Here is a 15,544-nt window from a genome sequence, read left to right on the forward strand (position 1 = left end):
TGCACTTACTCATAGAATCCCTCTTTTCTCTATTTGACTGGACTCCTGGAGCTCTGCCTGGTGTTTGGCTGTGGATCTCTGCACCGGCTTCCATCAGTCATCAGAGGAAAGCTCTGTGATGACAGTTAGGTATTCACCTATCTGATCACTGGGGTAAGCCAGGTCAGTTCAAAGGCACCCTCTCCACTATTTCTAGTAGTCCAAGCTGGGGTCATCCTTGGGGATTCCTGGCAACTTCCCTAGCACTTAGGTCCTCTGCATGGTGAAACAACCGTGTCTCTTGATCTTCATGCCCCCCCCCCCCCCCGACAGTAGGATCAGAGTCCATCTCTGGTGCATGCGTGGGCTTTTTGGAGCCCATAACCTGTGATGGGACACCTTGTGCAGCCTTGAGGCAGAGAGAGGAGCTTGCACTTGCCTCTACTGGATGTGCCTCCCCATGTACTTGCCTTCTGGTGGGGAGCAGTGGGGGGTGGGTGGAGAGGGTGAGAGGAGGGAAGAGGGGGATCTTTGATTGTAAAACGAATGAGAAATTTTTCTTAATTAAAAAAAAAGAATAGTCATTAAACTTTTCAGCTTTTCCTCTTCCCCTATTTCCATGCCATCTTGCTTTCAAAACAACTTTTATCGTAAATAGTTTTATAGTGAGAGTCATGCCTTTAATCTTGTATTTTCAAAAGGATTAACTTCCTTTGCTCCCATCCAGCTATCACTGTTCTCTTCAATGAGCATGTTCTCTGCCTATAATGACCAGGTGGAAAATCAAACTCTCAGAGAAGAAATGATCCTGCTTGCAGAGCAATCTAATCAGCAAACATGAAGTACAATTCAACTGTTAAAAATTAAAAAAAAAAACAATCATGTAAATTCATCCATACACGATTATGAACCAGACAAATAAAAATATAAATGATGAAAAAGTTATTGGATATTTGTGAGAAACTTTTGTAACCAGATATTAAAATATATTAGTATGATACCTATGATCTGTGCTAGAAACTAGAGTCCTGTCTTCCTCCCTGTGCTTCCTCCTACACATTCATATAAGAATTCCTCCCAAGCTGAGCCAGTACCACTCACGAAACCCCATTAGAACATTAATACCAAGTTGTTCAAAGTCTGTTCAACAGCCTGACAACTTAGAATAATATGAAGCATCCTTTCAACAAAGGGGAGAGAATATTTCCATACCAAGAAACAATATAATTGACTTAAGTCCAGATGCCTAAGATCCACTTGTTTGTGTATATATCCACCTAAAATTAGCACTCCCATAGTAATGTGCCCAAGGAGGGTGACTGAGATAACATATAAGATAATAATTTCAAAATAGTAACAATGAGCATGATCAAAGAACTCAAAGGAGATATGAATGAATGCCTGAATGAATACTGTGAAAATAAAAATGAATAAATAGTATATCTTCAAAGAGTAAATTAAAATGAAAATGAAAAGCTCAGGAATTCAAATAAAAACTTCAAAAAATTTATCAAAATATTAGATGAAATTAAAGAAAGACAAACCATGAAGATAAGGTATAGGAATTAGATCAATCCATCAAAGAAAATATCCAATCTCTCAAATGCAAGATAATATTACAGAACTTTGGGATAGTTTTTAAAAAAAAGCAAACCCTATAAATAGTCATGAAGAGGAAGAGGAAGAGGAGGAGGTGGAGGAAAAGAAGGAGGTTGAACAAGAGTAGGCAAGACAGCCCATGTCAATCAAGGTCATAAAAATATCTTCAACAAAAGTCATAGAAGAAAATATCCCTCATCTAAGGAAAAAGATGCCTACCAAGGTGCAAGTGGCATAGATGACACTAAATAGACAGAATTAGAAAAGAAACTCTCCATGTCATACAAATACGAAAATACCAGCTGCTTAGAAGAAAGAAGGAATATTGAAAGTGATAAGAGAGAAAGGTCAACTAAAATATAAAAGCCAGTCCAACAGAATAACAACTTTTTATTTTTTCTTTTTTTGTTTTTTGTTTTTATGATTTTTTTTCCCACACGGAGGCTATGACAGACAGAATGGAATACACCAATGTTCTACAGGTTACAAAAGACCACAGATGCCAAGTCCACACTGCTATACCCAGTAAAACTACCATTCCCAAGGAGAAAGGAATGATTCCATGATTAAAAACGGATTTAACATTGAAGATTTTGTGGCTGGGTTGGTGTCGCAATCCCCCCACTAGACATCTTGCTTGGTTACAGAAGATGGCCAATTCAGGCTCCATATTCCCCCATTACTAGGAGTCTTACCTCGGGTCACTCTAATAGATTCTTGGGTGGTGTAGAATATAAGTAAAGATATGTTACATTTGTTTATACTATGGAACATTTGTTTAATGATGCAAAGATATGTTGTATTCTTTTATGTTGCATTTGCTTAACTCTGGGAAGCTGTGTTACTTTGCCTGTCTAAAATATCGGATTGGTCTAATAAAGAGCTGAATGGCCGATAGCAAGGCAGGAGAAAGGACAGGAGGGGCCAGCAGGCAGAGAAAACAAATAGGAGAAATCTGGAAGGAGAGAGGAGAAGGAACAAGAAAAGGAAGAGGGCATCAGGGGCCAGCCACCTAGCTACACAGCAATCCATGGAGTAATAAGTAAAGAAAGGTATACAGAAATAGAGAAAGATAAAAGCTCAGAGGCAAAAGATGGATGGAATAATTCAAGTTAAGAAAAGCAGGCTAGAAATCAGCCACAAACAGGCCAGGTGTTTATAAGTGTGACTAAGCCTGCATGTGTGAAATTTATTTGGGAGGTGGGTGGCGAGCCCTCCAAAGAGCAAAAGAGTAAAAGAGTAAAGCAACCAACAACACCTGGGAGTTTCCATTGCACTAGGTTTCTACCTTGCCCCCAAATTGCCCCCAATTCCAGTTGTCTCACTCAGTTCTCTTTCATTCCATCCTACCCTGACTTGATCCCTCCTGTTCTCAACTACATTTACCCCTCCTCATTTACCCTTGAAATCTATTCTATTTCCTTTTCTCAGGGAAATTCATGTGTCCCCTGTCCCCACCAGCCCTCCTTGTTACTTAGCTTCTCTGGGTCTGTGGATTGTAGCATGATTATCCTGTATTTTATAGTGAATATCTACTTACAAGTAAGTACATACCATGTTTGTCTTTCTGGGTCTGGGTTGCTTCACACAAGATGATTTTTTTTCTAGTTTCATCCATTTACTTGCAAATTTCATAATGTTATCTTTTAAACAGCTGAGTAATACTCTGTTGTGTAAATGTACTACATTTTCTTTATCCATTCTCTGGTTGAGGGATGTCTAGGTTGTTTCCAGTTTCTTCATAACCACCATCAGAGAGACTTCACCCAGCATCTGATGGAAACAGAAACAGACCCACAGCCAAACATTAGGCAGAACTCTATGAATCCTGCAGACGAATGGAAGGATTGTAGGAGCCAGAAGGGTCAAGGACACCACAAGAAAACACACAGAATCAACAAACCTGCACTTATAGGAACTCACTGAGACTGAACGTGAAAATCAGACAACCTGCATGGATCTAACCTAGGCCCTTTGTATAAATGTTAAAGTTATGTAGCTTGGTATTCTTGTGGGAATCCTAACACTGGGAGTGGGGGCTGTCTCTGACTCTTTTGTCTGCCTTTGGGATCCTTTTACTCCTACTGAGTTGCCTTGTCCAGCCTTAAAATGAGTGGAGGTGCCTGCAAAGCTTGCTCTTTTATGAAAGGAAATGGGGGAGGAATGGATGAGAAGGGGGAAGAGGGACGGGGTGAAGAGGAGAGGAAGTAGGGGAAACTGTAGCAGGGATGCAGTATATAAGAAAACAAAAAGATGAAAAATACTTATGCAAGGAATTTGCAAGCACTAATAGAGTTCTAGGGGAAATACTGGAAGATATACCTAGGTCTAAAGAGGCAGTTAAATTTATTGAAACTGAGCAACATACTACAGGAACTTAATTGGGTAGAGGAAGACATCAAGAAGGGAATTTAAAATCTCTATAATTGAATAAAAAGAGAAAAATAGAACATACCAGAAATCTATAGCACCCAATGAAAGCACACAAAAGAGGAAAGTTTGTATCACTGAAGAAAGTCAAGATAGGAACTCAACAGAGCAGGATCCCCGAGGCAGTAGCTGATGCAGAGGCCATGGTGGGGAGCTGTCTACTGGCCTGCTTCCCATGGCTTGCTCAGCCCACCATCTTATAGAGCCCAGGACCAACATCCAAACTTGGTTATCTATACCTGTAGTCTTAACATTAGAATGGCTGAGGCAGGAGAATGATGAATTTAAGGTCAGCCAGGTCTTCATAATGCGAGTTCCAGGCATGCCTAAGCTATTGAAAGACCCTAGTCTTAACGAACAAGAACAAACAAATACACAAACATATATATACATAAATACATATATATACATACACACACATAGATATATATAGATATATATGTATCTATATGTGTGTGTATGAATACATGCATGCGTACATACATTTTGGGCCATTTCAGAAGTGATTGGATCATGAGGACTCTCCCCCTTATCAATGTACAAATCCCATGATAATTTTATAATTTTATGGCATCAGAAGTGTCAGAAACATTTACTTGTGAGACCCAGTTGGAACATGTAGTTTTCTTGAGGCATGTTCTTGGGGGCTGTGTCTTTATCTTTATCTCAGTCTAAAGTTCTGCTTATCTATACTATTTCCTTCTTCCACAATGTTCTGTATCAATACAGACCATAGAAATGGAGCCAGCTGACCCCAGTTGAAATTTCTAAAACTCTGAGTTAAAATAAAACTTCCACTCTGTATTTTTCCCTCAGGCATTACTCACTGTGAAGAAAGGCTATTTAATACATATTATAAGTAATGGCAGGGACAAATTAATAGCAAAATTATATATAATGCTATAGAGCTGAATTAATTTTAAAAATAGCTAGTATGCCTCTGTTAATATTAATCAAGTCTGTTACAGAGAAAATAATATTGTCAAGAATAAAGATAATCATGTCTTTATCATATCCCAGTGATAAAGGGGCAGATTTATCATAATATGTAAAGTCTGTTCATTGACTACTGTAAGACTAAATTAACACCTAATAACAGAAGAGCAGCCAGAAAATAACCAAATGCCCAAAATGAAATAGACATTTTCTGAATAACAACATGTGCCAAATAATACAGCAAATAGATTAAAAACTTATTAGTTCTGAAAATGAAAGACTTCATTTCAAAAGTGATTTTCAAGAAACTATTTAGAATTCTTTGTGTGCCTATTAAATGTGAAAGGCCACTTACTATAGAAAGAGTAAATAGGCAGCTTTGAGACACACTTGGGTCAGAGGCATACATATGTGGTTGTACTCAGGACAGGGCCACCTCATCCAGAGCATCTGCGGATGCTTCCTGGTGGAATGCATTTACCTTCAATGGTAATTATTAGCTTAATCCAGCATTGGAAATGTTTTCTTATGGAGATTTAAGTACTAAGGGAAATATCAAATAACATATATTTCCAACAAAATACATTTTTAGGACCACTACCTGGTTTCTTTTCATTAATTTTACTGTATAACAATTCAGACAATGAGTAAATGGAAGCCTGGGGGCAGTAGAGATTCTAAGAGCCTTACACTAGTTTTGTATAAAGAGGGATCAATTTTATACACTAGGAGTTGCTCTGTGACTGAGAGGACAAGACTTGAACTCCCTGTACCATACCATTTGATCTGTAATTTGAGATTTAGAAAAAATAATTCTCATAATACCCAGATCATAGCAGGAATCTTAGAAGGTCTTATTAGTAAAATCAAACCTGAGGCCAGTTATTGGAGTGAACACTGGAAGAGCAGAGAGACAGAACAAGCCTCACCTGGCCAACTTCTCAGCTGATCTTGTTTCCTCAGACTGGAAGCCTCTGTGTCCTCATATCCGAATATCTCTCAGCTGAACTGTGCTGCTCAAAACCTAAAAGCTTAACCAGACAAATGCTTAACCAGACAAATGCTTCTAGTTCCATGTCTTCATGCCTTATATACCTTTCTGCTATCTGCCATCACTCCCTGGGATTAAAGGCTCGCTTTCTGGGATTAAAGGTGTGAGTCACCATGCTTGTTGGCTGTATCCTTGAACAGATGGATTTCTGCCTCTGGAGTGCTAGGATTAAAGGTGTGAGTGCCACCATTTTCTAGCCTTTGTATCTAGTGGCTGTTCTGTCTCTGACCCCAGATAAGTTTATTAGGGAACACAATATTTTGGGCAACACAATACCACCATACCCAGATATTAACAAAAACATCACTTAAAGAAAATTTGACTGCATTTTAATTTTTAACTTGATTTTTTTTTAACTTAACTTGATATATTTTCTTCCCAACAAACTGAAGCTTTGAATATTTTGAAACATATATACATTAACAGGTGCGGTTATACAAAATTAACTGGATTTACTCATTTGTATATACTTTTTGTATTTGAAACTTTATGTTGAAACCAGTATTCCTTGGGCTTGGTAAACATAACAAACACTGACAAAAAAAAATAGTTAAAATGGCTTTTTTTTCCTGAGCCCTTTTTTCCCCAAGCTCTCACATAGTGACTTGATTTGTGCTTTGTATAATGAAAACCTCTTTCATATCCACCCTCTTTTTCACAATGCCTTGTATATATTTAACACACAGACTGTGAGAATGCAATCTGGAAAATTTAGGAAATAGATATGTAGTTTTATATTTGACTTGTATTTTAAATTTTAAATAGAGTTTGTTGTCCTATGGTAGAGCTGTGCATTATTCTAGTTCTGATGTCTTTCCCAGTCTGAAGAACGTCCATAGTGGACAGATGTCAGGTTACGGTAGGCAGGGCTCCAAGCTACCATACAGGCACGTAGTCTTTTAAAAGTGATTGTTCTTCCTTGAACATGCAAAGTGAAGAGGAGCAGGATGCAAAGATTGGCGCAAAAGGTGATGGTGAATAGTATTGTCTGCTGTCTGGACATCCAATTGTTGAGGCCAAAGTCATGGTTTAATGAGACTGTACAACCGAACTAGGTCTAAACATCATTCCTTCCTTTATGTTCTCTACCTCTCTGCTGTTTTCTTTTCTGAATTCCAGTTTTTTTTTTTCTTTTATCTAGTTTTTCCTTGATTTTGAGTTATCATCTTTGTGAGACATTTTTTTTTCTGTTCAATTAACTAGACTATTTCTTTCTTTGAAGAATTAATCATGACAAGCCAATTAGATCACCAGTTTGGAAGAATCCTAACACATTGTGCTCTATTACATGGAAACAGTATTCAATATTAAATTATGATTGAAAAGCTAGATATCTTTAAAAGTATCTTTTTAAAATAACAAAATGTGATGTTGAAGAGAAAGCTCACCAATTAAGGGTATTTGCTGCTTATGTAGAGGACCAGGGTTTGTTCCCAGCAGCCACACAATGGTTAGTAACCATCTATAACTCCCATTGCAGGGGATCCAATGCCCTTCTTTGGATTCTGCCAATAAAAGGACTGCATGACTTGTATGTCTCACAAAGATTATATATATATATATATATATATATATATATATATATATATATATATGACAATAAACTACTCATAAACATAAGTTAAAAAAATTAATGTATTTCTAGTACCAATCTTAATTTGTCTATCAAAAATTGTAAATACTAAATACACTGAGAATGTAAGAGGAAAATAGAATTCCAGATACTGGACAAATTTAAATAAGAAATACATTGTAAACAATGTAGCTCATCAAATACTCAACTTCTTAAACCTTATCTAGCACTCAATTATGCTTTCAATTAATATAAAGTATTTTTAAACAAATATGAATTGGTGACTCAAAGCCCTAATTTTAAAATATTGCACTTTCACAAAGGCACATCTCTGGCCTGCCTATAACTTCTTAACTTATACATTAAAAAATGAAAGGTCTTTTCCCTTAACTGTGAGGAAAGTATTTACTTGCTCTGTCCAACTGGGCATTCCATTTGTATGCTGAGGACATTTCCAGCTGTGTTTCTATCTTTGACTGGGTGAATAGCGGGATGTTCATAGATTGGAATAAAAAAAAGAACAAATAATTCAACTTGTGAAATATTTGTGTGCCTGTATTTTTTATTTATGCCGCTTTCACTTATCATGTGACTAAATATATCAATAATGGACTACTCTCTTGATAAAGACCTTATAGTAGAGTAGTGATTGTCTGACATTATATAAATGCTTCAGAGGAAAAATTAAACGCAGAAGGCAGGTTCCCAAATGTACTGACAGAAGCAAAACCAATTTCACAATTCTCTTAAATTCACGCACACGCACACACACGAGAGAGAGAGAGAGAGAGAGAGAGAGAGAGAGAGAGAGCATATTGCCTAAGTAAAGTAGGTTGTAGTGTGCAATATGGTCATCACTCAAGGACACAGGGGAAATCAGAATCTATAGCACTCAGTAACATTGGTTAATTAAGTCTTGCTTCCTGTCTTAGTTACTTTTCAATTACGTGACAAAAACAACATGACCAAAGCAACTTATAAAAGGAAGCACTTATTGGGATGTTAAAATTCCACAGGGTTAGCGTCCATGACCACTCTGGCAGGGAGCGTGACAGCAGGCAGACTCTGGAGCAGTAGCTGAGAGCTTATGCCCTTTCCCCTAATAAGAAGCAGAAAGAGCCGGGTGGTGGTGGCGCACGCCTTTAATCCCAGCACTCGGGAGGCAGAGGCCGGCGGATCTCTGTGAGTTCGAGGCCAGCCTGGGCTACCAAGTGAGTTCCAGGAAAGGCGCAAAAGCTACACAGAGAAACCCTGTCTCAAAAAACCAAAAAAAAAGAGGCAGAAAGAAACATGGGATTTGGAAACTTCAAAGCCTGCCCCCAGTGACACACCTCCTCTAACAAGGCCATACCTCCTAATTCTTTCTAAAAAGTTCCACCAACTGGAGGATAACTATTCAAGCAAATGAGCCTATGTGGGTCATCCTCACTAAAATGACCACAATTCCTTCAACATTATTGTCCTGTATGTTATCATAGTAAATCAATGCCATAAGTGAGCTTTACCTTGAACCATACTCAGTGATATTTACTGACCAGATATTGTCCATAGCAAGTTCTCAGTGTTCATTTCTCTCCTCGAGAATTTGGTTTATATGGCTATTTAATATAGTCAACAAAATGAGATTCAGCTATGACACATCATATAATCATTACATTTTACAAATAAATAAAAGAACACTGTAGCTAGAGTTTTCCTGCCTGGCCCACAGTTAGGACAAATCTCTCTCACCTGCCAGTCCCACAGCCACTCAGACCCGACCAAGTAAACACAGAGACTTATATTGCTTACAAACTGTATGGCCGTGGCAGGCTTCTTGCTAACTGTTCTTACAGCTTAAATTAATCCATTTCTATAAGTCGGTACCTTGCCACGTGACTCGTGGCTTACCGGCATCTTCACATGCTGGTTGTCATCGTGGCGGCTGGCAGTGTCTCTCTGACTCAGCCGTCCACTTTCCAGCTTTATTCTCCTCCTTGTCCTGCCTACACTTCCTGCCTAGCCAATGGCCAATCAGTGTTTTATTTATTGACTAATTAACAACACACTTGACAAACAGACCATCCCACAGCAGAACACCACAATATATTCATGGAAATTTTTCAACCAAAGTATCAAATTCATGGAAAGCTATTGCTGATAATACAGAGACTCTATACTAAATATACATAGACCTTCAGCATTATGATATAGATGCACAATATTTACATAGAGAAGATCAGTGTGGACCTACACATGAGTCATATACCATGTATGATTTTAAAGGCCACAAGAACACACTTTTTAAAGGGAAGCAATAGGTAACAGAGGGGGAAGTTTTCTTGCCTCTAGTTTAATCTGTTTTGAGGGAGGAACACTCGGTCTGACAACAGCCTCAGTTTGCCCATTTGTAAAGCCATGCTAACTTCACAGCTCATTGTGAATTTTTTGGTCATGATCAGTATTTTTTATTTAAAATTTTTTCATTTTATATACCAACCACAGATCCCCCTCTCCCTCTTCCTATTCCCTTCCAGTCTCTCCCCTCGACATCCCCTCCTCCAAAAGAGTGAGGCCTCCTATGGGGAGTCAGCAAAGCCCGGTACATTCTGCTGAGACAGGACCAAACCCCTCCCACCCTGTGAACTTTTTAAAATTGGAAATAGATTCTTCTCTCGTACAATACATCCCAACCACAGTTTCTCCTCTCTCCACATCTCTTAGCTCCTCAACACCTTTCCTTTCTCTCAGATCCACTCCACTTCCATTTCCTCTTCAGAAAAGATCAGGTCTCCAAGAGATGACAGCCAGGCAGGACAAAACAAGGGGAAAGCATTCCTATGGAAACTGGACAAGGCAAACCAATAGAAGGAAAGGAGTCTCAAGAGCTGGCAAAGGAGCCAGAGATACAACATAGGACACAACGTTACATAGCAAAAGTGTTTATTAAATCACCAAATTGTGTTGGGGAACATGAAAAAATGTTAATACTATTGAAGTCTTTGCATATTCCTAACATTCCCTTTAGGTCTCTCAATGTACTGATTTTTTAAAAAAAATATGATGCTATATACAAAATATATTAAATTTAAGAATATTCTAAATAGGTGTACAAGAATGATTAATACCTCTCTCTGGATCTAAACTAATCAGAATGTGAGCACCAGGTGATGGCCTCATATATATCCAAGGGTCTTAGAAGAATAGAGGATAAAAAAAAAGTGTGAATGAACTGATTTTTCACAGTGGCCGTTTTCATGTATGAATGTAAACATTTGAATCAGTTGATAGCCTGCATGAAGGAATGACAAGGGGACACCTGCCATAAGCGGAGAGTTGAAGTACAGGTGACTGAACTATTAACCACTGTGTGGATGGGTGGGTGAGATGTGATCTGGATTGTTCCTATCAAACCTGTAATTTGCCAAAACTGGTACCAGCTGCTTTCCTTTTATATCCCAATGCCAACAGAATGAGGACCAGAAATGTGAAATTAAGACAATGAGAGAACATGGCAAGGATTCAGTCTTATAATCAGCTCTTAAGAGAACTGAGAACTTGAAATTGAGTGATCATTGAATCCAAACGTGACAATAGTACTTGACTCCCTCCAGAGTCAAGAGCAGATACACGGAGAGGCCGTGCGTGGTCCAAGAAATACCCACTCTGTGGTGCTTCTACAATTAAGTAAACTCAATTTTATTGAATATCAGTACCTGACACACTCAGCTGCAATCATCTCACCATGGGAGTATGAACGGCCGTTTCCTTTTTCTGCCAGATTTATGGAATGGTGCCAATTTACCAGGAATAAAAAAATTAAAACAGATTATAACTCCATCTTTAACTACACAAATTAACAGTATCCTAGTATCCTTTAATATACTTTTTTGGAGAATACTATATTGTCAAAGTATACCTAAAAAAGAACAAATGAGAAAGAACATAAACATTGTAAAAGAGAATTTGAAAGTGCCAAACAATCTTAATCTATGAAAACTGCACAATTCTGCCTACATTTCTTAAAGACATGATTAGTTAAATCCCTGTATAAATGCAGAAATAATCTACAGAGGTAAATGATTTGCTAAAAGGACAAATAAAAAAGAATTGAACAGGTAATATTGTATTTGCTAAAAATACATAACATGAAATTGAATACTTTAATGAATTTTAGGTGTGTTAATGTCACCACAAACATGCAAACCACCAGTCTATACACTTGCAAAATATTTTATATGCTACATGTGAGCAGAATGATGCAATATTTTCTATATATGACTGGTTAATTCATTTAACATGACATCTTTAAGAGCCTGTGAAACCAGGCAACAGAATTTCATTCCTTTAAGGTTCATTATGTCTATACCACATTTTCTTCACTTATTCACCAGTTGATAGGCCTTGAGCTTGCTTGTACCTCTTGATTATTGTAAAGGCATAGATGTACGCATAAATTTTCTTTATTCTATTTCCATATTTTAATATATATATATATATTATATATATATATATTCTTATTTTATATATAGTGAGAAATAAGATGGCTGGATCATATGGTAATCTCTTTTGATCAGTCTGAGAAGCAGCCTTCATATTTTCTAAACAGTATTGTCATTTCCATTAACAGTACAGTCTTACACTTTGTTATTTTCTGTTGATCACAGTCACTTGACCATATACGACATGATATATCTTTGTAATTTTGATTTGCATGTCTCTGATTGACCAATATCAATGAGCATGTTTACAAACATGCTTTTATATCTTCTTTGCAGAAATGTTTATTCATATTTTCCCCATGCATAGTATATATGTATTCATATATTGCTGTGGGATATTCTGTATGGCAAATGTGTTGCTGGTTGGTCACTAAATAAATCAGTGATTGGCCAGTGGCCAGGCAGAAAGTATAGGCGGGACAAGGAAGAGAATAAAACTGGGAAGTGGAAGGCTGAGTCAGAGACACTGCCAGCCGCCACGATGACAACCAGCATGTGAAGATGCCGGTAAGCCACGAGCCATGTGGCAAGGTATAGATTAATGGAAATGGATTAATTTAAGCTGTAAGAACAGTTAGCAAGAAGCCTGCCACGGCCATACAGTTTGTAAGCAATATAAGTCTCTGTGTTTACTTGGTCATGTCTGAGTGGCTGTGGGACTGGCAGGTGAGAGAGATTTATCCTGGCTGTGGGCCAGGCAGGAAAACTCCTGCTATATATATATTGTATTTTTAACTGTGCAAGGTCTTTATAATATTCGTATATACTAAATTTTAACTTATTGGATATATGTTCTGTAAATATTTCTTTGATTTCATAAGTTGCCTTTTTTCCAATTATTAGTTCTTTTTTATTCTAAATGCTTTTAATAAAGTACAGTTTATGTTAGTTTTCTGTTACTTACAGAGGACTGTACTTGATATTTGCATTTAATAATGTTGGAACTCATGGATGTCCAGTTTTTCGCTTTCTGTAGGTTTCTAGGATTTGTTTTCTTTACACTTGGTTATTTAGATTGCAGTAGGATGTTTTTGCAATAACAACAAGCCTGAGTTAGAAAACTGATGTCCTCTGAAAGTCTTTCTTGAGATTAAAATTTTCTCTTGGTGAGCACAATGATGTCTGGTTTTCCACATACATGCAGTTTCTGTTGAATGTCCTAATCTTTAATGTTTATCTAACAAATAGGAAAATAAGAAAAGAAGAAAGGTCAGACATAAGGTTCTACCCACCTTTTAAATCTCTTGATAGCAAATTTAGCTAGGGGCTATACATCTGGAATACTGAGGAGCAGTGCAAATCCAAGAGGTGCTCAGTTTCTCTACGTTTGTGATCCGTACACATGTCCCCAATAATGGCAAGACTAGTGCCCATTTTATACAGCCTAGCACCTGCTTTTTTTCCACACTGTGTGTTGTCCTGAACATATTTTCCTGACTTAATCTAGAAGATGAGGTGAATAGCAAGTACCCTAAGAGCTATAGTTGACCCCGAGTAGACATACCATGCATAATCTAATAGGAGAGTTATCAAGGCCATTTGATGGTCACCAAAGGATTGATAGATTATTGGTACAAAAACTGTAGGCTAAAGGCTGGTTGGATAAAAGACCTGCCATGCAACTGAGCCTCAAAACCCATATAAACGCACCCACATTATAATATATTAGATACAGGGCAATCCTGGAGTGAGCTTGCTAGCTAAATTGTGTTCAGTTGAAAGATACTACTTCAACTTATAAGATGAGAAGCATCCAGGAGACTTCCAATGTCAACACTAGTCCTCCACAGATGCATGTGCACGTACACACAAGTACACCTACACAGATACAAACATACAATGTTAAAATCAGTCTTCCACAGATGCATATGAAAGTACACACACAGGCACACCGACACATATACAAAGATGACCAAACATATAAGTATACACACATATAATAAAAAATATGGGTTAGACTTATGCTCATAGGTGATTAATTGGTTGTTTTCAGAATTGACAAAACAAATTAACATAGAAATGTGCTTTTCTAACTATGAGACATATTTTTAATACCAAATCAAATTTTCTAGTATTTATTTTAGATATGGCTATTTCAAAAGTCCAAAAGCATAAACATCATTGAGAGAAATAAAAATTTAAGGCTATAACCTTGACAGATCAAAATGTTTCCTAAGTTATAGGTAAATAGAATCAATAGCCTTTAGAATATAAAGTGGTTAGTTAAGTGTACTTTATTAAAATTAAATAGCAGGCTTATCAAGGACTTGTTTTATGAAATAAAGACAGAACACAGAGATGAGAATGTATCATCGACAAGGTACTAACAAACACTTTCACAGTCCTCTAGTGTATGTGGATTATGTAACTGCTTTGACCTGTCTCAACAAGCATAACGATATACTTTTAAATTATTGTTGAATGTATAATTTTAATTTATCATAAAAGTATCACTTGTTAAATTTCTTTAGGAGAATCTTTAAATCTTTGCAGAAAAATACTTTACAATTTTATAATGAAACAAGGTATCTTAGCTAGGACTACTGTTGCCGTGGTGAAACATCATGACCAAACACAACTTGAGGAGGAGAGGGTGTGTTTCATTCACTGTTCCATATAACAATGGGGGCAGGAAGTCAGGAAGGGCATGAACCTGGTGGCAGGAACTGATGCATAGACCACAGAGGTGTGCTGCTTACTGGCTTGTTCCCCCTGGTTTGCACAGCTAGGTTTCTTGTAGAACCCAGGATTAGCAGCAGTAGGTGGCCCCTGTCACAATAGGCCAGGCCTTCCCACATCAATCACTAATTAAGAAAATGCCCTACAGGCTTGCCTACAACCAGATCATTTGTTTTTAACTATGCAAATTTGTTTTAATCTTTAAAAAAAAGGTAGAATTATATGTATACTACAGAACTGCTTTTTATTATTTCCTTTTAAATATTTTTTCATTTTACATACCAACCACAGTTCCCCCTCCCTCCTCTCCTCCTGTTTTCCCTCGCCTTCCCTCCACCCCACCCCCCCTATCCACCCATCAGAGAGGGTAAGACCTCCTATGGAGAGTCAAAAAAGCCTGGCATATCTGTCAGCCAGATCTTATGAAAGCATCTTGAGGCTACCTCCTCTCTGAAGATTCCAGTTTTTGTCAAGTTGGCATAAAACTAGCCAGCATACAAAGGTTCTCTAGAATAAAAAAAAAAACAGTTATGATAAATAGATCACTGAATGAACTTCATCAAGTGGAATAACAGGGTGTGTGGTAGGGAAGTAGACCTAAATATACATTGTGAGAAAATTATCCACATGGAAAACATAAAATAAAATGATTGAAACTTTAATTAATTGAAGTACTAAAGGAAAAATAGGAGAAACTCTTAAAAAGTATTTGGAAAAAGTAAGGTTTTTTTTTCAACAGAAGACAGAAATTATGAATGGAATATGATTGTTAATGAAGTGTAATACATATTATAAGTTTCATTAGTGTCTTGTTTG

The sequence above is a fragment of the Peromyscus californicus genome, unplaced genomic scaffold, assembly GCF_007827085.1.
Source record: "Peromyscus californicus insignis strain IS unplaced genomic scaffold, ASM782708v3 Scaffold_17__1_contigs__length_78620276, whole genome shotgun sequence".
NCBI classification, from domain to species: Eukaryota; Metazoa; Chordata; class Mammalia; order Rodentia; family Cricetidae; genus Peromyscus; species Peromyscus californicus.